This window comes from Anolis carolinensis, chromosome 2, assembly GCF_035594765.1.
Source record: "Anolis carolinensis isolate JA03-04 chromosome 2, rAnoCar3.1.pri, whole genome shotgun sequence".
Taxonomy (NCBI): Eukaryota; Metazoa; Chordata; class Lepidosauria; order Squamata; family Dactyloidae; genus Anolis; species Anolis carolinensis.
Window position 1 is genome coordinate 100,850,846 of NC_085842.1, and position 22,360 is coordinate 100,873,205.

The following is a 22,360-nucleotide window of genomic DNA, read 5'->3' on the forward strand; positions in this document are numbered from 1 at the left end:
CCCCACCCGCCTCATCCAACCAGGTCTCCGTTATGCACGCCAGGTCTGCCCGTTCATCCAAGATGAGGTCTTGGATGATTGCTGTTTTTCCATTTACAGACCTGGCGTTCAACAGCACCACCTTTAATCCGGAGGAACCGCCAACCTGGGTATCCAAGTTTACCATATCAGGAGGCCGTTTTAAATCTACAAGAAATCTCTTCCTCTCCCTAGGCCGAATCAGTTTCGGACTCCCTTTCCCGTATCTCCCCCTCCCCTGGATTACCTCTATGGGGGCCCCTCAGCTAGTGGACATCCTCCCCGCCCTCCATGGCCCCTCTCCCCTTCTTCCATCATTGGGTTGGCACTAGCTTTCAAATATAAGCCAGATCCCTGCTTAAATTGTATCTCACTCCACTCCTTTGGATGTAGCTCTTTCATCTCCCCATTCCCCCCACTTGGGAGTTACTAGCATAAAGTGAAATATAAAGTTCTTTAATTTCCCAAAAGTGCAAAGTGCTAAAGGTGGAGGGGAATCTAGTTCATAGATTGTTCTAATAGAATCAATGGGGTGAGGGAGGTAGATCAACAAGCTAAGGGATAACAATAAAATCACCATTAAAGTGCCAGAAGCTTTAGCTCTTACTACAGCGTTATACAGTTCTTCCAATAATAAGGTGACTTTGTGCTTCAACATCCCCGGTAAGAATACAGCTGTTCTGAAGGTGAATAAGGCACACCCTCCCCTAGCTTCTTAGGCAACCCACCCCAACCCTCAACTTGTAGCTCTGAGTTAACACGGCTGAACACAATTCATAGCAGCATGGAAAATTCATAACAATCAATTATGACGGCTAGATAAAGATATAGATATAATCCAGTTTAAAGCAGAAAACCTGGGATCAGATCCTGGAATATAGGCCTGTCTGGCAGGTCCCTCATTTTCCTGACCCTGGATGAGGTACTTGGAGTTGTAATCTTAAACACCTGAAGCTCACCAATAATCTATCTGGAGGAGACTACATTGGGGAAGACTGCATTTGGCGATCATGCTACTGGCACTGGACAGGTTAGTGCAAGTATAGCATTTCAAGAAAATGCAAGCCTTTTAACTCCACTGGAAATTCCCTTGGAGAACCGTTTCTCAAGCATGTAAAAAGTTTGAAAATGCAAAGCAAGGTGCTTGTCATGATATCACTTCAACAAGCGTGGCAGCATTGTTTTAAAGCAGAGCTTATTTCTTAACGTTCTCAGATAAGGTTCGTTTCCTTCTCGCAGAAACTGCAACTTCAAAGGGAAGTTGCTGTGAGATTTTTTTTTCTTTCCTAGTGCCTGATATTTGTCCTAGGCAGCTTCTCTGATGCTCATAAATTATCAATAGACAGTTGAAGCTATCCAGGTTCATGGAAGAAACCAGGTAATTATGTTTGTAGTTCAAAACGGGAGATGTCAGTTTTAATTAGGTGAAGCAGAAGGGGCACAGGGAATTTTAAATTCTGTTGCCAGAACTTCTGATGTGTGTAGAAAATGTTGCTGTAAACAATAAAAATAAATAAGTCAAATCTTAAAAAAGAATGAGTAAAAGAATGTGAGATGATGCTAGACTTCTTACATCTTGGTGGAGTAAACTTCAGATAATAGGTAGGGGCAGTAGGAATGCACAGCTGGATACAATAGATATGTTTCTGGACAAATTCTGAATTTTGTTGCTCTCAACAAAAGCAAAGCTACACACAATAGAAAACAAGGAGCTTCCTGATCCTCCATACTTCCCCCTCCTCTCTCTTCCTCTGATAATTTGTAGAATGACATTTCAGCTTCACTCACTTTGTGGGAAACTAGAGCATTTTGTGGCCGCATTCTGCCATGCCAGTTCTCTGCTTGTATCTAACATGAGTGAACCACCAGAGGTGGCAGGTGAACTGCGCAGCATTAGGTCACCAGGGAGTGGTGTCACCCAGTGAAGTAATTCATGGTGTCACCTCCGTGGACTCATCCTGTACCAAACTACAAGGCAAAGTGGCATACTGGTGCCTGAATGTACATAGGGTCTTTATGATTCCATGTGCATGGGCTTGTGTCAAGACAACAGTTCTTCTCCCATTTTGATTATTCCTCTTGGTTCATACTAAACCACAATCAAAGGGGGGAAATGAATACCAGTCATAGCTAACATTTTATGGCCTGTACTCTTAGAGTGCATCAACACTGTAAAATTAAAACAGGGAGATTACCAAGAATTGTAGTTTTGCAAGGTCTTTAGCTTTCTTGGCCAATAGGCTTGCTCAAATAATTCGATTTCCCCGTTACCCGTTATTAATTCGTTACTTTTGTTTGTTTTGAAGCAATATACGGTCTTGATTGTCCACACGTCTGGATATCGCGGTTTCGAATCGCAAGAGGCCGTTTTTTCTTATTTCGTCGTTTTTTTCGTTAGGAAAAAAAAGCTTTTGCAAATCACCCAAACTCCCACCATTCAGGCCCTTTCCTTTTGCCCCTCAGCAAAAGGGGCGTCACGGGCTCAGCCAATGGGAGGGGGCGAGGGGGAAGGAGGCCGAGGAGGAGGAGGAAGACGGAGGGGGGAAATGGCCGCCGCCGCCGCCTCGCCTCAGCTCAGGCCTGGTGTCTCTCTGTGAGGCGGGAAGGCGGCGGATGGAGCCGGGAATGGAGAGACCGAGAGAGACAGAGAGGGGCCCGGCGGTGAGGAGGAAGAGGCCCGGGATGCGAGGGGGTGTGGGCCAGGCCTGTCCTTGGCTGCTCCCGGGGAGGGAGGGAGGGAGGACTACGACTCCCAGGGGCCCAGATTCGCACCCTCCCTCCCCCCAATACAGGTCTCCATACGACGCTACATGAACTTAAATGGATACTGTGGTTGTGTTGTCGAAAGCTTTCATGGCCGGGATCACACTGTTGTGGTATGTATTCCGGGCTCTATGGCCATGTGCCAGAAGCATTCTCTCCTGACGTTTCACCCACATCTGTGGCAGACATACTCAGAGGTTTTGACGTCTGTGCGAAGCTAGGCAAGTGGGGTTTATATATCTGTGGAAGGTCCAGGGTGGGAGAAAGAACTCTTGTCTGTGGGAGGCAAGTGTGAATGTTGCAATTGGTCACCTTGATTAGCATTGAATAGCCTTGCAGCTTCAAAACCTGGCTGCTTCCTACCTGGGGGAATCCTTTGTTGGGAGGTATTAGCTGGCCCTGATTGTTTCCTGTCTGGAATTCCCATTTTCTGGGTGTTGTTCTTTTACTGTCCTGATTTTAGCTTTTCTGTAGCTAAAAATGCATATAAAATTGATTCTATAGGGAGGATAAATGATTGGATTTCAACTCCTACAGCTTAGCTTTCTCTGCCAATAATGGTACCATACCAAACTAAACCTCCCAAGATTCTGTAGCAGTGAGCCATCTTGGATATTGTAAGGGATTTTTTATTATTATTATTATTATTATTATTATTATTATTATTATTATTATTATTAGACCTTGCTCCCAGGAAGGTGCCTTCGCTGTGGCTCCCAACTTATCTATCTCTACCTTTCCACATATTCTCCACATTGTGTGTATGTGTATGTATATTATATATACATGAGCCCCGATGGCGAAGTGTGTTAAAGCACTGAGCTGCTGAACTTGCAGACCGAAAGGTCCCAGGTTCAAATCCCGGGAGCAGAGTGAGTGCCCGCTGTTAGCTCCAGCTTCTGCCAACCTAGCAGCTTGAAAACATGCCAATGTGAGTAGATCAATAGGTACCGCTCTGGCGGGAAAATAATGGCACTCCATGTAGTCATGCCGGCCACATGACCTTGGAGGTGTCTATGGACAACACTGGCTCTTGGGCTTAGAAATGGAGATGAGCACCAACCCCCAGAGTCAGACATGACTGAACTTAACGTCAAGGGATACCTTTACCTTTACCTATATACACACACACACACACACACATATGCAGGGACTATATATATATATATATATATATACACAGTATATATCACACACACACCAATTTAACAAAGTTTCAGCCACAAAAACAAAGTTTCTGAAGTAGAACAATGACTTTCACAGTAAAGACAACCCAATTTAACAGGAAATAAGACTTTCAAACCAGGAACAGATTTCTGCAATTATTAAAAAATGGTTTATTATAAAAGCTATGAAAATTCGCCAAAAATCAGAGGATAAGGGAAACGTTCCAAATTTTGGTGAGCTATCAGTGTTAAATGTGTTCTACCACTGTACCAAGTTTGAAGAAGATCACTCAAAAAATGAGGGCAGGAGAGTCCTGTAAAATCTCCCCTCGTGCTGTTTTTTTTTTGGCCACTGCGCATGCGCGTCCGCCATTAACGAATTAATTTAGAAAATAACGAATTTTCATTAATTTCGAATTTTTTGGGGGGCAAAATTCGGAAATGACATCAGAAACGAAACGCTGGCGCCCCCAGCTTTTGAAACGAGTTTAGAATCAATTTTTTCATGGATCGCTCAAGCCTTTTGGCCAAAGAGTGCAGGTGCCTCACCAAACAACAATAGTTCCCAGGATTCCATGGCATTGAGTCATGGGTTAAACTGCATTCATTCTGCAGTGTAGATACCCCCTAGTTTTCCCAATTACATATATACTTTCTTTTGCAGAGCTTGATATAGCTTAAATGTGATTACCCTATCATGTCCAACCCTACCAAGTAGGGAAAGTGAGGTATCAAATTTGGGCAGCACATTTGAGTGTCATGAAAAGGCAGCAAATTTTTATTTCATTTCATTTTGTTTCTTCCAGGGAGGGGAAGAGGAATTTATAGGATTTTTTTTTGCCTAATTCTGGTTTGCATTTGGGTGTGATACAGCTTGACCCAAGTGAGTAGGGACTCCATTTGCTAATTGACATCTCTGGGATATAAAGTTTAGAGACAGCTTTAATCCCATATACTGCCCTGTTCATGCCTAAGACATTGCCCAGAGGATGCCCAGATGTGTTACTATCCTGCTGGGAAGCTAGGGCTGACAGACAGGAGCTCACTCCATCTCGTGGAGTCATATAGCCAACCTTCATGTCAGTAGTTCATTAGTTTAACCCATTGCACCACCGTGGCCCCTATCATTGCCTAAGATGAGAGGCCGTGACTGGCAAGAACTGCCAACTTTTCAACTGTTCTCTGTGGTGATTCATCCTACAATAGTGGGTTATTCTGCAAGCCATCTAAATTATACTACTGTTAAAGTAAAGGGGTGGGAATTAGCTGAGGAAGCTGCAGGATGGGTTGCAGCATCCATCCACATTCCACACAGCCATATAACCCAGAATATCAAGGCAGAAACTGGGATATCTGAATCCACACTGCCACATATCCCAGTTCAAAGCAGATAATGTGGGATGTTATTCGGCTGTGTGGAAGAGGCCAAAGGTTATTTGGTGCTATTTGGGAAGCGAATTCACTCTGAATCTTGAGCCTAAACGTTTAATGGACCTGTCTAAGGGGCTGAACTCTATCATTAAATGAGAGTCAACACCTTGATTAGTTTATTTAAAGTTAGAATTAAAATCAATTGACATTGCAAACACTAGCTTTCACAGCCCTTTTTCTGTCTCTTCTTCTGTCATCCATTTGTGCTTTCATTTCACATCTGTTTCCCACATTCTCTGCAACACCAGAGGTGCTCATCAAGTGTCCCGTGGAGCTGGTATTTTCATCTATCATTTGTGGACATTTCATATAGTAGTAACTTGAGCTTACTTAAAACAAAAACACACTGCATGCAACAGAGCATAATTGGACTAAGCTACTGCAGCTGCATCATTTGTATGCTTTGGGAAAATCATGGTGTTTCTTTCTGGTAGAGGAACACAGAATCAGGAGTGAGCTCTCAGAGAACTGCAATATTTGGTTGACATTCTTTAACCTTTTGAACAACTTTCAGATTCCAACTGAACTCAATTTAGACATCACTATTCTCTTCCTCTGTTCTATCTGACTTAAAGATAGCACAGCGTTATGTGACCTCTGTGATAGAAAAAGTCCGCCAGAATTGATTCTTCATGAGTTGGTCTTTTCTTCCCCCTCCCCCCTCGAGGCAATAGGGCTTACTTACCAGACTAGAAAAATGGCAGGGTTTATAACCTTTATTCTGAAAGACGGTGGATTAAATGGAAGAGTCCTGGTCCTAAATAGGTTTCAGATGGAACTGGTTTATAACATTTTTATCACAGTTTGGCAATTTCAATGCACATCCTGGACAACAGATTGAATTCTTCCAATTGATATGTAAGAATGTTCTCTGTTTCTCTCATGATCCTACAAGACCTGGAAAGAAATAGAGAAATGGCAATGTGAAACTTCCTCGGCTGTATGCACTCTCTGCGTTTTCCAACTCTCTAGACCAGCATGCTGGAATGGCATGATGCAGAAACAACAAGAGAAAATGAAGAAAGAGGATGAAAAGCAAACCAATGCTTTTGGCCAGTCATCTCCAGCCTGGATTTTGATTTCCATTAACTTTGTTAATTAACAATGTTGGTGAGGGCTAATGAAAGCTGTGGAAGCCCTGTTTGGGGGGTGCCTTTCAGCCAAACCTTCTTGCATTGCCTAATTCTGAGTTCAGTGAACCTCTGGCCATCCAGAAGCATTAGACCACAATTCCCACAATCCCTTGATCATTGGTGGGCTTCTGGGAGTTAGAGTCCACAATATCAGGAAAAGCCAAAGGTTCCTCCCATTTTGGAAAAATTAGCTTTGAAAGCAATAAGGTTGCCACAAAGTTAAAAATAATGTGAAGGAAGCCACTGTTTGAAGGAGGCAAACTCAGCTACCTTTTAAATATTTTAAAAATACTGAATGGAATTTCTTCTATGTTTCTAGATTTCCTGAAATATTATAATGATGGGGGAGGGCTCCTAATGCTGTTAATTAAAAGGCATTATGCAGCAACTCCATTTTCCCCTTCTGCTTTGTCTCAGCAGATTTTCTGCAGTAAAATATGGAAGAACCAGTGGAAAGGGATACAAACGGAACATATGGATGTTCCCATCCCATAACATGCTGTGAATGAGGCAAAATTACTGTAAGATAAAAATCTTGTCTGGAAGCATCAAATGATTATCATAATAAACCACTGATAGCCATTCTGGTGTAGTGGTCTGAGTGCTTGGCTAGGATCCCCATGAGACCAGGATTTGCATCTACTATGGGACCCACTGGATGATTTAGACAAATCATAGTCTTAGAGGAAGTCAAGGGCAAATCTCTTTGGAATCAATCTTGCCAAGAATCCTAGGATAAGAATCAGCACGAACAAGAGTCCTTGAAAACAGAAAACAACAACAATAATGCTGCATCTGGTGCTGACTATGGTATCTCATGTTGGCCTTGGGTCCTTATTATAGCTACACAATAGTGATAGGTGGCTCCTATGGTCAGAATGTGTAAGATACTGTCCATAGTGCTGAAGTTATTGGGAGGCAGAGCTTTGGTTAGATTCTTTAGACTGCTAAAATCAGAACAATTTCCCTGCCCCGTTGAGACAGAAGCCACCATCTCCGTCTCCAGTGATTACCTATACTTACTCTGGGTGGATTCTTTGGAACCTGCTCTTGAACTGATACATTGTCTGAATTCTAGTTCTACTCCCTGGCTAGGCTCTACCTGCATCTGAGTGGTCCTTGGAAGAATACCCCAAGGAATCTTTTAGCTGACATTCCTAGCTTCCATCTCCTAAGCAAAATGGAAAGTGCCTTTAATCTGAGTTGCTAATTTAAAATATACTCTTGTAGTTGTAACACTGAAGCTTTTCTTTAATCTGCAAACCCATTTTCTAGTATCACTGGGCTGCAGCATCCGTATTGGTATGCAAGATCACAGCCGAAGGATTACAGACAGCAGATAAGACACTCGAGATGAGCTGACATTGCAATGATGCTCTTCTATAAAACTCCAGTGTAATTTGAAGCTAAATTAAGGGAGTGTTACATCTGACACTCATAAGAAATAGTTCCAGTGCTTACATTCTAAAGTTAAGAAATCTATTTTGTGTTTCAGCTCTACAGTCCAATACAAATATTGACAAAAACAGTCTATGAAGAGAAGTTAAGTGAAAGCCAAAGGAATCAAGATAGGTGAGAAAAATAAAGAATAAACGTGGGGAGAAACAGATCAATATTTCAAATTATTCAAAAGAAGGAGAAAATAACCACTAAGCCTACAGAAAAGCAAGTGCTTTGAAACCACAAACTGCCTCTTTTGGATATTTATTCCACAGTAATGAAAGGCTACCCCAGAAACGTACTTGCTCGATTTGCAGCATTTTTTTAAAAAAATCAAAAATAGTGAAGATGCAAGCTTACAAATTGCTATTCTTTGAAGAGAGGTCGATTTTGTGCCTTTACTTTGCAGTGTTAATAAGTGTGAGAGTGGAAATCTCACAGATATGTTCTTAGGATTTGTAAGAAGACGTGTATAAATTGAGATCAAAGTTCTTTCTAATCTAGCAGTCTCTGTCCCCAGAAATTGTCAGGGTACCTCTAGGAAAGCCATTAGAAGGGTGTGCATAGACTTATATTCTCCCATTCATTTTTCTCAGCAAGAGGTTGTTAGAAGCAAAGAAATCCAGTAAATAGATATGTAGCCATGATAAAAAGTAGTTACAATTATCACATTTTGGAAGCAAACCCAATTATTTTCTTGACTATATTTCCAAACATTTAAACATTTGATTTTTCTGTCTCTGGACTGTGTGGATACTTAGTAATGTGGTATACTTATCTTGACAATGAATCCTGAAAGGCAGACATCCCCAGCCTTCATTTATCTAAAATTGAGGTAGACAACATGTAGGCAACAACAGGTCTCCTCCTTCCATTGGCAATCACCAATGTCCCATGCCACTCCCTGTATCTGAATTTATTGAAATGCGGGGGTGGGGGGGTATCACAGTTTAGAGGGAGATTTAGATTTGTCAGCCAGAAAATTCCCCTGGTTCTCTGGCCAAACTATAAACGCCATTCCACAGGATGTAATCACAGCACTATATCTGAGTAGTATGAAAGTGCTTCATTGGTGGCTATGTCAACTCCCCTCCAGGGATGGCCCATTCACTACTTTATTCAACAAGTTTCCAGACACTGTCAAATAACTTCAGTAGTGATTCTATTTGTAGTTTTAATCAGCATCTGCTGGGATTTTTGGGAAAACATGTTTCTTTTATAATATATTTCTTAATTTTATAAGTTGTCTTTTTTGTTGTTGTTTTCATGGTTTGGGCCAGATAAAATCGTTTTCAGCTGCTCAGTATCTATTTAAAAAATAGAGGAGATCTGTAGAAATCTGTAGAAGATTGGCAGGACATGCATGATCTGAAATACTTCAACCAAGGTATTTCCATGCAGACAAGGGGCTTCATGGCAGATGCTCACAGATGTCCCTACCAGATGTAGAGGTGTCAGAGGTGGCCTTTATTTGTGTAAAGACCCTTTCATGTCAATTTGGGAGGGGTGTGCAGAGAAGAAAATGCACAGTAGGAAGCAGAACACAGAGGAGAGAAAAATCAGTGAAGTTTTTAGGTTTTTCAGATCTGTACCAAAATGACACAAAGAAGAAACTGAACTGTAAAGTACATGCACACAACATCTGTACATATCCTCAATTTCAGTGGCGGCAGCAGTTTCAGCCATGTATCTGTTGGCTGCATTGGAATGAGAACCAGATACTGAAGTACCCAAGAAAATCTATAGAAACATAGATATATTTCTATGTGCTCGGTAAGTGGTCTTTTTATTTTTTTATGGAAAAAGCACAACATGGGCAAATGTGATGAGGTTTTTCTAAAAATTAAAAAAATACCATCTACTGGAGAGGTATATCTCCCCTTTTTCCTGTGTGATGGAACTAAGCAGCACAGAATGTGGTAGCCATAGTAAATATTGCTCATTGAAACCTCTGGAGGATTTTTCAACTTTCCTTCCCAAGCATCTATATTTTTAATTTCTTTCATGCTTGCTATCACATCCTAAAAAGTTTGTTTCCTCCATTTTTGGACTGGAAACTAAAGGACAATTTTCAGAACAGCCAGAATTTGCTAAGGCAGATACTAATGTGTAAACTAGGCTTATGCATTTGTGACTCAGAAAACTGCTAACTTTAAATGCCTATAAATTATCCATTATTGAATCCAATATAGGAACTGTGAAAATGAATTAAAAGTTCACAGATTCCCATTTGTTGGAGAGCAGCAGCTGCAAGTGGTGAAGGCTTGTTCCTCTGTCCATCAGAAAGCAGCTAAATGACATCCTCTCACTTTCCCACTAGCAATTTAGGGTGCAAGAGAAGATTGCAATAGCTACCTTCTGATTGTCAAGATGGAAATTGCTCATGGGAGGGGATGGAAACCCCAAATCTTTGTTTCCCAATTGACAAGAGCACAGACTCCTGTTGACTACAGTGGCTGTTCTCCAGGTAGGAGGATAAGGAAGGGTTCAGCTGGGAGATGCTATTTAGCTCTGTAAATAAGGTGGTTACATAGCTAAGGATCCAACCTGGAATCCCAGCCATCATCACATAGTAAGCTCTCATTTTATTCCAAGAACTACCCTTCCTTTGGGCCGGGAGAGGGGTTATCTTACACCTTGTCAGGAATGGCAATACTCTTCATCTGTTTAGAGATTTGGTAAATAGTTCTAAACCTACATTAGTGTTTGTCTGCAAATGAATTCAAAACAGTAATTAAACTGCCCTGTCAGATTTGGTAATGAAGCTGCAGATAAGTGTTCCTGAGCCCCAGGCTGTGGAAAGACAAGAGTGCTTTTAATTAAGCTTTTAATTAAATCATCCTAACATTTTTAATTTAGGTCAGGAAACTGTTAACTTTAAATGTCTGCAAATTATCCATTATGAAATCCAAAATCAGGAAGAGCATCAGTAGAGACTCCCAGCCAGCAGTAAAAACTCCTTCTCATACTTCCTGAAGTAGCATGTTTGTAGAAAATGGGGGTGGTCAGAGTTTTTGGAAACAAGAATGTAGTTTTCTTAGATGCTTAATAAATAATAATAATAATAATAATAATAATAATAATAATAATAATAATAATAATTATTATTATTTATATCGCACCACCATCTCCCCAAAGGGACTTGGGGTGGCTTACAAAGGCACTCTAGGTGCACACATAACATACAACAGGTAAAAACAGTACATAAATATAAAACAAGTCACATAAAATTATAATAACAACCCCTGTCAACACATATAGCATAAAATCTATAATTTAATTTAATTGTGTCTGTATTTTCTGATGTCATTTTATTTTGGTTTGCTGTTTTACCTGGGCTTGGCCCCATGTAAGCCGTCCCAAGTCCCTTCGGGGAGATGGAGGTGGGGGTATAAGAATAAAGTATTATTATTATCATCACCTGCTAAGAAAGATGGGAGAAGGAACATTTGATCTACCTTACCTGTTTTTAGCCAGAACACAGGTGTAGAGCTTTGCACCACATTGCTAGGAGGGAATGAATCGGCTTTCTAAATGAATACATACATCCCGCATAAGTCTTTGCAAGTTGCAGTGACCAATCAATGAAGTCTTGCAAATTATAGCAAGGTGCCAGTCTACTAACTGAGCTGAATAAATACATACAATCCTTATCCAAAGCAACCTTGAAAAATAGAGAATGTACAGCCACCTACAAATGATCCATGAAGACTGTGGACTCAGGGTTAAGCCTGAAGATCTAAAAACCCTATTCCTTGCTCAAAGCCAGAGATCAATTATGCTAATCCTCCTAGACACACAACAAAAAATCTGTGGTTGACTCTATATTTAGTCCAGGTCAATCTAGCAAACCTAACCTGCATCAAGGAATAGATCTTGCATAAAGGACCTGGAGACTCAATGTCTTAAAAAGCATCTCTAGGGCTGATTCTAGGGCTGGGTCAGGGAATCTTTCTGATACAAACTAGCAGGCATCCCAATGGAATACAATTAACCAAAGCAAGCCAAATTATTCTGGTGACAATGGGAAAGAAAAGGCCATACCATCTTTTTCTCTTTTGATATAAATAAAGCATCATCACCATCATTACTCTCTCTGGCATTAAAATACAGAGTGTATCAAACAGATGTAGCTGTTTGATACACTCTGTACTTTACTGCCAGAGAGAGTAACAATTTGTGGCTGCAGAGAGTATATCTCTGCAGCCACAAACTACCCATGAATGAAACTCTTATGGCTTGGACACAGCAGGACATAAAGTTTCAAATGATTACTTCTAGGTGCCTCTCCCAATGCACAAACAGCCCCTAGCATCAGGTATTCAGAAGATGATGACCCTCACTTCCCATTGTCTCACCCTTTTCTTAACTATGAGTCATTTGTAAGTCAGATGTTTGTAACTTGGGATGGCACGTATGCTGCTTTGAAATTGCACCCATCATTTTGAAACACCCTGTATAACAGGGGTCCCCAAACTAAGGCCCGGGGGCCGGATGCGGCCCATCGAAGCCATTTATCCGGCCCCCACGGCACAAGGGCAGAAGGGGGTTGGGCTAAATGACCCAAGGGGTCTCTTCTTCTCTTAAAGCTATTATTACTATTATTATTATTATTATTATTATTAGAAACACAACAAGATGAGTCCACAGCAGACCCTCTGCTGGTTGTTGTATTGGATCATACGTCAGACACTTCCCAAGTGTCTAGGACTGTGTGATGTATCGGCGAATAATGTGTGAAGATCCCAGTAAGGTGGCCTTCTGTAGCTGGCAGATGGTAATTTTGTTAGTGCCGATTGTGTTTAAGTGCAGGCCAAGGTCTTTAGGCACTGCACCCAGTGTGCCGATCACCACTGGGACCACCTTGACTGGCTTGTGCCAGAGTCTTTGTAATTCAATCTTTAAATCCTCATATCATGTCAGCTTTTCCAGTTGTTTCTCCTCAATCCTTCTGTCACCTGGGGTTGCAACATCGACAATCCATACTTTGTTTTTTTAACACAATTGTGAGGTCAGGAGTATTGTGTTCCAAAACCCTGTATTATTATTATTATTAATATTGAGGTTGGGTGGCCATCTGTCAGGGGTGCTGTGCTTGTGCTTTCGGTGCATAAAGGCAGAAGGTGGTTGGACTAAATGGCCCAAGGGGTCTCTTCCAACCCTCTTTATTGTTGTTGTTGTTGTTGTTGTTGTTATTAATTATTATTATTGCTCGGTGGCCAACTATAGTCCGGCCCTCCAACGGTCTGAAGGATCGTGAACTGGCCCCCTGTTTAAAAAGTTTGGGGACCCCTGCTGTATAATGTCAAAAGATAATGAACAATAAAGCTGTCTTTTTATGACAATCAAAATCTGCCCAGCTCAACAATGATGTCAGGTTAATGAATATTTGTTGAACAACAAGCCCTGTTGCATACAACTTGCCTCTTAGAACTCATGCAGCGGATTTGACTGCATGAAAGAAAGACAAAGGGAAGGAGTGTAATAATAAAATACAGCAAAACTAGAGCGGGAATGTGCTCCCCTCCACAACACATCGTTTTCTCACTACAAAGAATGGAAGTATTCTTCTTAGCAGTGGCTTTGTCTTATTACCACCGGAGCGGGGGGGGGGGGGGGACTATTTTTCCAGGGGAAATTCATACTCAACTCTCTGAACAACATGAAAATCAAGAAGGCTGTTTGGGTTGTACAGATGTGTCTGGGTGTCCTTCACAAAGAAGTGTGCCTTCAAGTTTCCAGATAACCCTAAACCATGTAATTAAATGAGGTCCCTCTGGTACTAAATTTCAGTCACAAAGACAAGGGAAAATAAGACTATACTTTAATCAAATCTTTCTGCTGTTTTAATGAGCCATGAGGAGACCGCATTGCCTATATACTTCTAGAATTGATTGGTGCTTATATCCTCCCTCACCCCAGTGTTACATGCACCATAGAAGAATAGGGCTACATCATTATATATAATGTTGAAGGCAAGAGCTTTGTTCAAATAAATTAAGGCCATGACCTCTCTCTATTGAGCCCAGAGCGATCTATTTCTCTCATATCTGTCGAAGTGCACCTGAAAAGATCAGATTCAATAATAGTCTTCTGTGATGTACACTTCTGTGATCCTTCTGGAGCATTCTCACAATACTGTGAAAAGTAACTCTGCTTTGGAAAATTTCAAACTAGAATCGAACTATGCATTTCCTATCTGGACAAACATTACATGTATGTTTTATCACACTATAACTCTTCCTATCTTATGACAATGTATTGTAGTTTATTAATAGGACCAGTGACATCATAGAATGATAGAATTGGAGGAAAAACAAGATTCACACAGTCCGACCCCCTGCCATGCAGGAATCAAAACATCCACTGTAGATGGTCTTTTAGTCTCTCTTTTCAAACAGCTTTTGCTGTCAGGAATGTCTTACTACTGTTTAAGTGGATTCTCTTTTCATGTAGTTTGGTGATATCATAATTATTGTAAGGGATTTCAGAGAGTATTTTAAGAACTATTTAAAATTTGACATGGTTTCTGATTGTCAAACCTGATGAAAAAGAATAGGTGCCATTACTGAAGACTAAATTTGTGGTGCAGTAGATCACATTCTAATAGTTGTGGGAGACCCCAATTGAGCAAGGTCTCCATTGAACATCTCAGAAGTCAGTAGGGTATTTATACAACTTGGTCAGTTTTACCTCAAAAGGAAAAAAATGAATACTTTGTTCCATATACTCTCAGTTTGCATTTTATTTCCCTGAAATTTCAGTTCAGGGAAAATAGAGCTTAAATAGAGCTCTGCATTATTATTGGTAGAAAAATATTTGAAAGTTCAGTTTTTATATATAGGCCAGCAAAAAGGAACTTGTATAAAATATTTTCAATGATGCAGTAAATATTTAAATAAAGTTGTAACTTAAATCCCTATTGGCTTTTAACTGTGTAAGTTAGTTGATATGGTAAATTTATTGATAATTGATTGGCACAATAATGTTAAGGAAGTTAATAAATAGTTAAATATTAAATAACTGATACATTCAAATGACCATTGAATTTTACTGGTATTTTCATAATATGGAGAACTGGCTGCCTCTTGACCCTTGCAGTAATTTATTTCCTGCCTAAATCTTCTTGGTCATCAAAGATTGGTTTAAATTATTAAGAGGAATGGATGCTATAATGAACTTTTTCTAATGCATGAGATATGAGTTCAACAAATATGAAAATTAGAACTACATGTTTATTTCTCCAGTCATCTGTATACTAATAGTAAGCTTTGCTATCAAATGAATAGATAAAAGGTGATGGAAATTGGGCTTCAAGCAGGACAGTACATATAGGATTGCAGTCTAAGGTTTGGTCTCATGACCAAACCATGTAGGGCTTTAAAGGTCAAAACCAACACTTTGTACTTTGCCCAGAAACTAATTGGCAGCTAGTGGAGTGACTTTAAAAGTTTTGCAAATCATACAAATCTGCTTTCGAATATACTTTTTAATGGTAGCTGTTTCCATCACCACTATGTGATCAAGGACTGTCTTTCCAAAGAAATAAGTGATCTTTAATAGCCTCAAAGGGGGGAAGCAAGAAGGCTGAGGGTTGGCGGTTTGCACTCTAACATCAATGCACTTGTAATGCTCACGAATGTACATTTTATTTTCCCCTTACTGAGCGAATTCTTCCAAAGACAGCAAAGTCTGATCATGCCATTTCTTTCATGGGCTGGGCTCAGAGCAAGATTTTCTTTGAACAACGTGGGTTGGAAGCTTACATTAAATGCATTGAATTAACTGTCAAAATAATCACCCAGAACTTGAGGAGCTAAAAGATTAAATGCCATGTTATTTCTTTGCCTTTCATTTGTCTCAGCCAAAAGGGGATTTATTGCTGAATCCAAAATCCATATTTTAAATGAATCACAAATAATCTTCTGTCGACTCTGCCCATATAAAAAGGATTATTACACAACACAATCCCTTGTCTGGAAAAATGTAGGTTAAATAGGAGGCGAAAAATAAACACACCTCAGGGTTGTTCAATGGACTCCACACAGTGCGTGTTTATTTTTACCATTCATTTGATGGCTACAGTTTTGCAATTCACTGAAAAGCAATATATATTGCTCTTGGTAAATATCTGGGATATAGTGGGGTTAAATACCAGCCTTAAAATGTCTGCAAGTGCTTATTTATATACAGTATTAGTTTCTTTTAAATGCTTTTATGCAGGGCTACACAGCTTAGTGCACAATTCACTGTATAATATATTATACTTTTAATTTTGCAAGAACCGTTGCAGTTGTGCTGTTCTCACAATTTTACACCCCCCCCCCAAATATGTCAGATGCAGTGTAAAAGGATACCCCCTTTCTTACCCCAAGTATGCAAAGTTCATATTTTAAAAGCATAAATGAAAAAACATTGAAATACAGAGACCAGAGTCATGTTGGTATAATATTTTAGTGGAACTATAGTAGCATAGACACTAGTGACAGGCTGTTACGATGTGGGAATTTGTTACATTGTGCTCATGATTGCTGCGTAACCAGTGGAGCTGCTGGCATAGTGCAGTTGTGGCCAGAAAACCTTGTGGACACAATGGCAATTGAGGTCTCCTTCTGATGGGGCAACATATATATGCGTATATTCCTTCAAGTTGCCTGTTGACCCCATGAATTTCATAGGCAAGGAATAAGAAGTGGTTTTGTCAGTTCCTTCCTCTGAAATACAGCCCACATTATCTGGTATTCACAGGCAGTATCCCATCCAAGTACTAATCAGGCCTCATCCTCCTTAGCTTCCAAGATTAAACAGGATCTAGTGCCATTAGGGTAGTTAGGCCTAAATGATAATATAGTCATGGCAAGGCTGGGCTATTATGTTCCTTGGTTGCATGACCTGTAGTGTTTTTCCCCACCCCACCCAGGATTCATCTGTGCCAGGGGCGGTTCAACCACCAGGCCAACTAGGCAGTTGCCTGTGGCACCATCTTGTTGGGGGCGCTATCGAGGCAGCTCCTGCCTCCTGCGGCCTGCCTTCACAAGGTATTGAACTGCTTTTTCTGTTGATTTGTTGTAAAACATGATGTTTTAGTGCTTCATTTGTAAAATCTTAATGTAATTTGATGTTTAATAGGCTTTTCCTTAATCCTTCCTTATTATCAAACATTTTTGCTTATCCAACGCTTTTATTTTTCAATGATTGGTTTGGGGGGGGGGAGTGTGTGCCAAAATTCTGTTCGCCTATACTTGAAAAATACCTAGGGCCAGCTCTGTCTGTGCCCCAAATATCCAGGATTTAATCGTTATCTCTGTTTTACTTCAAGTGCAGCATATGCAGAACTCCACACATTAGATCCAGACACTGCAGAAGTGTGAGAGATAAATCCATTTGAAATGTGCTATTAGAACAGATACTACATCATGCTAAAGATTGATTAACGGGTTCTAGAGCAAGGATCTCATCAAATGCTTGCTTTTCCTCATTTCTAAATACTTTAAAGATGGAGTCCCATGGATCCCATCAAACAATGCAAGAGTCTTTCCATGGGTTGCCAGTGGTACTCAGTTTTTAAAGTGATTAGAAATAGGGTTGTTTTTTTTAAGTCGAGGAGCAAGCAACTCCAATGCTTCCATTCTCATAGAAACGGCAAAAGGCGGGTATTTTAAGGTGGGATGAGATCTGTCTTATTTCTCCATTTTTGTACTGTATTCTGACCTGAAAGTGAGGGCAGTCTTTTATTATGATGCAATTATCCTTTTGTCACAATTACTCCTCTGTCACAAACCTCTATCAGTAATGTTTTAATATTTATTTTTTTGTTGAAACTTCCAATTTGCTGTATTAATAGTTTCCTTTTTTGTAGACCTGGCACTGTAAAATTAAAGAATAGTTGTGTGTGTTGATTAGATTTGTTATATAGCTTGCCCTATATATAGTAGTTTTTAAATTTCTAATGATTTCTTTTTCCAATAACTACAACTATGTAATCATGTTTTTGTCATTGTAATTTTTTATGTTTACGTATTACAGATGTTTAATCAACATCTTCACAGTGAAAAGCATTTCTAGAAGTTTTATTTTGATTTACTAGTGGTGTGTTGAATGACCTACAAAAGACAATATTTAAGGAATCAAAGTATTTCAACATAACTTGTTACTGATGATTTGACAAAAAAAATTAAACATGGAAAAACCAGGTGTGCTCTACCTATGAACAAATATTTCTTCCTCAAAGTCCTTTAAACAGTAACATCTATTTCATAGGACTTTAATTTGAATAGATTTGCTCCAAAACTGCACTGCTGTCTTTCTATTTCCATTCTTAACAGCAGGCAGAGAGGTCTGTAGCCAGTAGTAGAAAAAATACCGATTCCATAATTAAAAGTTATCATATTAACAGTATTCTAAAGAAATATGGAAAATTGTGAACCACAAAGTCCTAAAAATGAAGTTTCACAAACTTTCAAAATCATATCTTTTCAGTATTGCAAAATTTAGGACTTCTGCAAATGCAAAGTTTTCCTTTTAAAAAAGCAAGAAAGGTCCATGATACCGGCAGAGACTATACTTCCCCATGTGATAGGAAATAAAATGCATGATTGCTCCAGAAATGATGGGGATGACTAAATTCTCAATTTTTGAACAAAATGGAACGTCACAAAACATAACACTAAGAAGATGATTTCACCTACTTTCCCCCCTTTGTGGGATGATGTCCTAAATCAATCAGACAGTAATATAGTAGAGTCTCACTTATCCAACATAAATGGGCTGGCAGAACATTGGATAAGCGAATATGTTGGATAATAAGGAGGGATTAAGGAAAAACCTATTGAACATCAAATTACGTTATGGTTTTACAAATTAAGCACCAAAACATCATGTTTGAAATCCAAAACACCTGGAAGATCAGAGTTGGAAACACACTGATATACTGTAGATTAACTATCTCTAGAATCCAATATTGAGCATAGAGGAATGGCAACACTGGAAAACCAAAGTTTGCTAAACACTGATATTGGTCAACTGTCTCCAGAATCTCATCTAGAGCTGGGTGGCTTTGTGTTGGAAAGGCTTGTGTCTTTCAGCCTAGGAGAATGGGGCTAGACTGGATAGCCTCTTAAGGGAGGGGATCTCTTGCGTTTCTAGGATTCTATGCCTCTAAGTATCCCTGCTCGGGTTAGAAGAGAAGAAGGAGGAGTAGAAGGCCAGAACTGCAAGTTGCTGCAAGGCTGTCAGAGGTAAAAGAGGGAGGAGGAAGAGGAAGTGAGTGGGGGTGAAAAAAGGGAGGAGAGAGAGCATCTGGGGCAAAGTGTGTATGTGCAGGAAGAAAGGGAGCCGGGGCTGGTGAGTGGGGCGGGGGGCTGGCTGCCTTCTGTCTTCTCCTGTCAGGAGAAGACAGAAGGCAGCCAGCCCCCCGCCCCACTCACCAGCCCCGGCTCCCTTTTCCAAGCCAGGTGGCTGCCTTGGCTTCTCCCCCCCCCCCCTTCCTTCCAATCATGAGCCCTTTCCCCCCCACTGATTTGGAAGCTAGGCTGGGTTGGAGAGACGTCTCCAAAGCAGGAGACCTGTGCACCAAGAGCAGAGAGAGAGGAGAACCATCGCGTTTCCTTTTCCCCCCTCCTCCGTCCCTTGCATACAAATGGCCCGCAATGGGAGGATTCACCTCCCTTCCCTCCGGATTTGCTTTCCTCCTCCTCCCTGTTTTTTCCGCGCAGGAAAGAGAGCCCCAGCTCTCGCTGTGCATTGAATCAAAGGGTGCAATATTTCCAATCCGCCACTAGATGGCATCGGATAATACGGAGTGTCGGTTAAATGGAAGTCGGATAAGCGAGACTCTACTGTACTGGAAAAAGTGGAAGAGTCAGCATGGTTAGTTCTTTGAGCATTGGATTAAGACTCCCGGAGACCAAGTTGGATGTGGAAGTCTACAGGGCTGCCTTGGACAAACTGGACTTTCTCAGTCTCAAAGGAAGGCAAAGACCAAAGCTTGCTAAGAAAACCAATTGGGACAAAAACAAAAACAAATATTGTTAAGCTATTTAACAACGGCAGCGAAAATTGTATACACACGGAACTGGAGATTGAAAGAATTGCCTACAACTCAGCTGTGGGAAGTAAAGATTTTGGAAATAAGAAACATAGATAAATTAACTTTTTTACTGACAAAACAACAAGGAAAGCCGATGTATGAAACAGATTGGAATCCGGTAAAGGACTATTTGATGCATAAGAAGGGGAAAATGATAATCTTAATTCACTAGAAAAAGAGAAAAAATACTACCCGAAGAACAGAAAGAGAAGGAGAAGCAAATATAGAATAAAGGAAAAGAATGAAACGAAGAGCCCCAAACATGATGAAGAAGATCGGAAGCTGGATATAGAGACGCTTATTAGACCCCCCTATTTACCCCCCCCATCCATCCATCCCCTTTACCCCTTACCCCCTTATTTTTCTCCCCCCTTTTTTCCTTTCTCCTTTTCTTCTGTTTCCTTTACTTCTGTTTCCTTTCCATAGACTAAGCCTATATTTTATTCAATGTATAATAAAAAATGGTTAATAAAAATGACGTTAAAAAAAGAAAGCCATGAGATATATTAACCTTGGGAATGTCATAAATTGAAAATGAGTTGAAGGCACACATTAACAACAACCATAGCAGTAGGAAAAGAGGAAAACTGCAGATGGATAGAATCAATAATGGAAATTACAGCCCTGAGTTGTCATGATATGAATAGTGAAGCTGATGACTGGGGCTCCTGGAGGAGTCTCATTCATAGGAATACCATAAGTCAAAGTCAACCTGATGGCAAATAACAACAACAAAACTGGATCAGTACAAGGATACAACTTATGCAGTATTACAAAAATTGATAATTGTCTAGTTGAGAAAGAGCTTAAGCAAAGACCAGGGCAGCTTCTTCTAACATGACAGAAGTCTCAATTGATTCTTACATCATCTAGTCAGAAAAATGTAAGCCTGACCCTTTATTGTGACATTCTTCTATTGGCCTATACAAACTTTCCTTCCATTACAGCCAAGAAAGGGCAAGTGAGATGATGAGAAGAGAGTGGAGGTAAAAATCAATTTGAGTTCCATCACAGAAGCATTTTCCTCCTTTGCTTTAACCTCGGTCCCTTTCCCCTTGACTGTGCAGCAAAGAAATCTATGCCTGAAGCCTGCTAAGGAGTTTTTTGCCATGGGAGAGTGCACCACATAAGCAAGAAGAGCCCGATACAAGTAGCGTAACTGAAAAAGGAACATGCAGTACATGGGCTGAGGGGAGGGGCAGGCAAATGTTACTGTTCTGCTTTCTCCCATTTTGCCAGTTTTAAATTCTTTTCATTCTGTTTCCACATCAGTTTGTGAGTCTTGTCACACCCTCCCCCCCCCCAAGTCTACATGTTTCTCCTAATTTGTATGCAATTTGGCTGAGCACTTGCATTTGTTTTCAAGTAGTTTCCCCCAACATAATAGAGCTGCATTTTGTGGACTGGATCCTAGCACAGACCCTAGCCTTTTCCTGGCCAATCAGGAGAAGAGGCAGAAAGTCTGAATAGCTGTCAGAACTGTATAAGATGTCTTATATTTCTCTGTATGTTTATGCTTGTACCTTAGAAGCAAATTACTGTACTTGCATCCCTTTTGGTCAAACTGAATAAACCTCCATGGCTTGTCTTCAATTTGGTGAGTTGGTTTCTCTGTCTAGACTTATCTGGTTTAGCATATGCTCACCAGGCATGGATCCTCTTTAATCATAGATCTAGTTAACTATAAAAATGGCTGACTTCCATTGCTGTGATCCAAGTGTAAACCGCGAAAGTAGTTTCCACTCAATATACAAAAATAGGAGGAAAAGGGGGTAGGGTGTGAAGTTTTCCTTTCCCTTAGACTGAGGCAAAAGGAAACTGAAGTTGCCTCTTCTGGCTAGTGTGTTTTTTTAATAACGTTATCCATCCTAATCACAGTTTGATGTTGCTTGGCCAAATGGTTTTTCATCTGTGATGTGTTGGAGTGTATCATTTAGTGCTTAAAATTTGTGTGTTTGAACTGTTTCTCTATTTCCCAGTTTCTCCACAACCCACAGACTAATGCAGAAAGGGCAAACCAAAATAGTTATATGAAATCTGGTTGAGCATTAGGCTGTAAACAGAGCTATAGTAAATCTCTAGCCGATGCATTAATTAAGCATTAATGAAGTTTTCCCTTCTCCAAAGTGTTTTGTTTTAAAGACTGGTGCTTTTCCAAATGGAAATCACTCAATTAATATTTTGCAGTTGTTGCTCTTTCAGTGCCATCATAGATCATGCCCCTCCACCTATTTCTCATATTCTAGTCACATCTCGCATCATGGATTTAACAGGCTCTTATGCACTGAAGCCATCAGTGAATAAATAATCATAAACGGCTA

General features: G+C 40.3%; 1 long non-coding RNA gene across 2 annotated transcripts in view; it reads left to right on the forward strand.

Annotated features, from left to right (window-relative positions):
- The window catches only part of LOC103277899 (uncharacterized), a 107,062-nt gene that overhangs the window by 7,667 nt on the left and 77,035 nt on the right, over positions 1-22,360 (forward strand). The window contains exons 2-4 of one of the 2 annotated variants that reach the window (XR_505755.3): positions 8,007-8,083; positions 9,616-9,724; positions 16,872-16,989. This is a non-coding gene — a long non-coding RNA (uncharacterized LOC103277899). The remainder of the gene's footprint in view (positions 1-8,006; positions 8,084-9,615; positions 9,725-16,871; positions 16,990-22,360) is intronic. The other variant, XR_010002729.1, reaches the window with a different exon arrangement.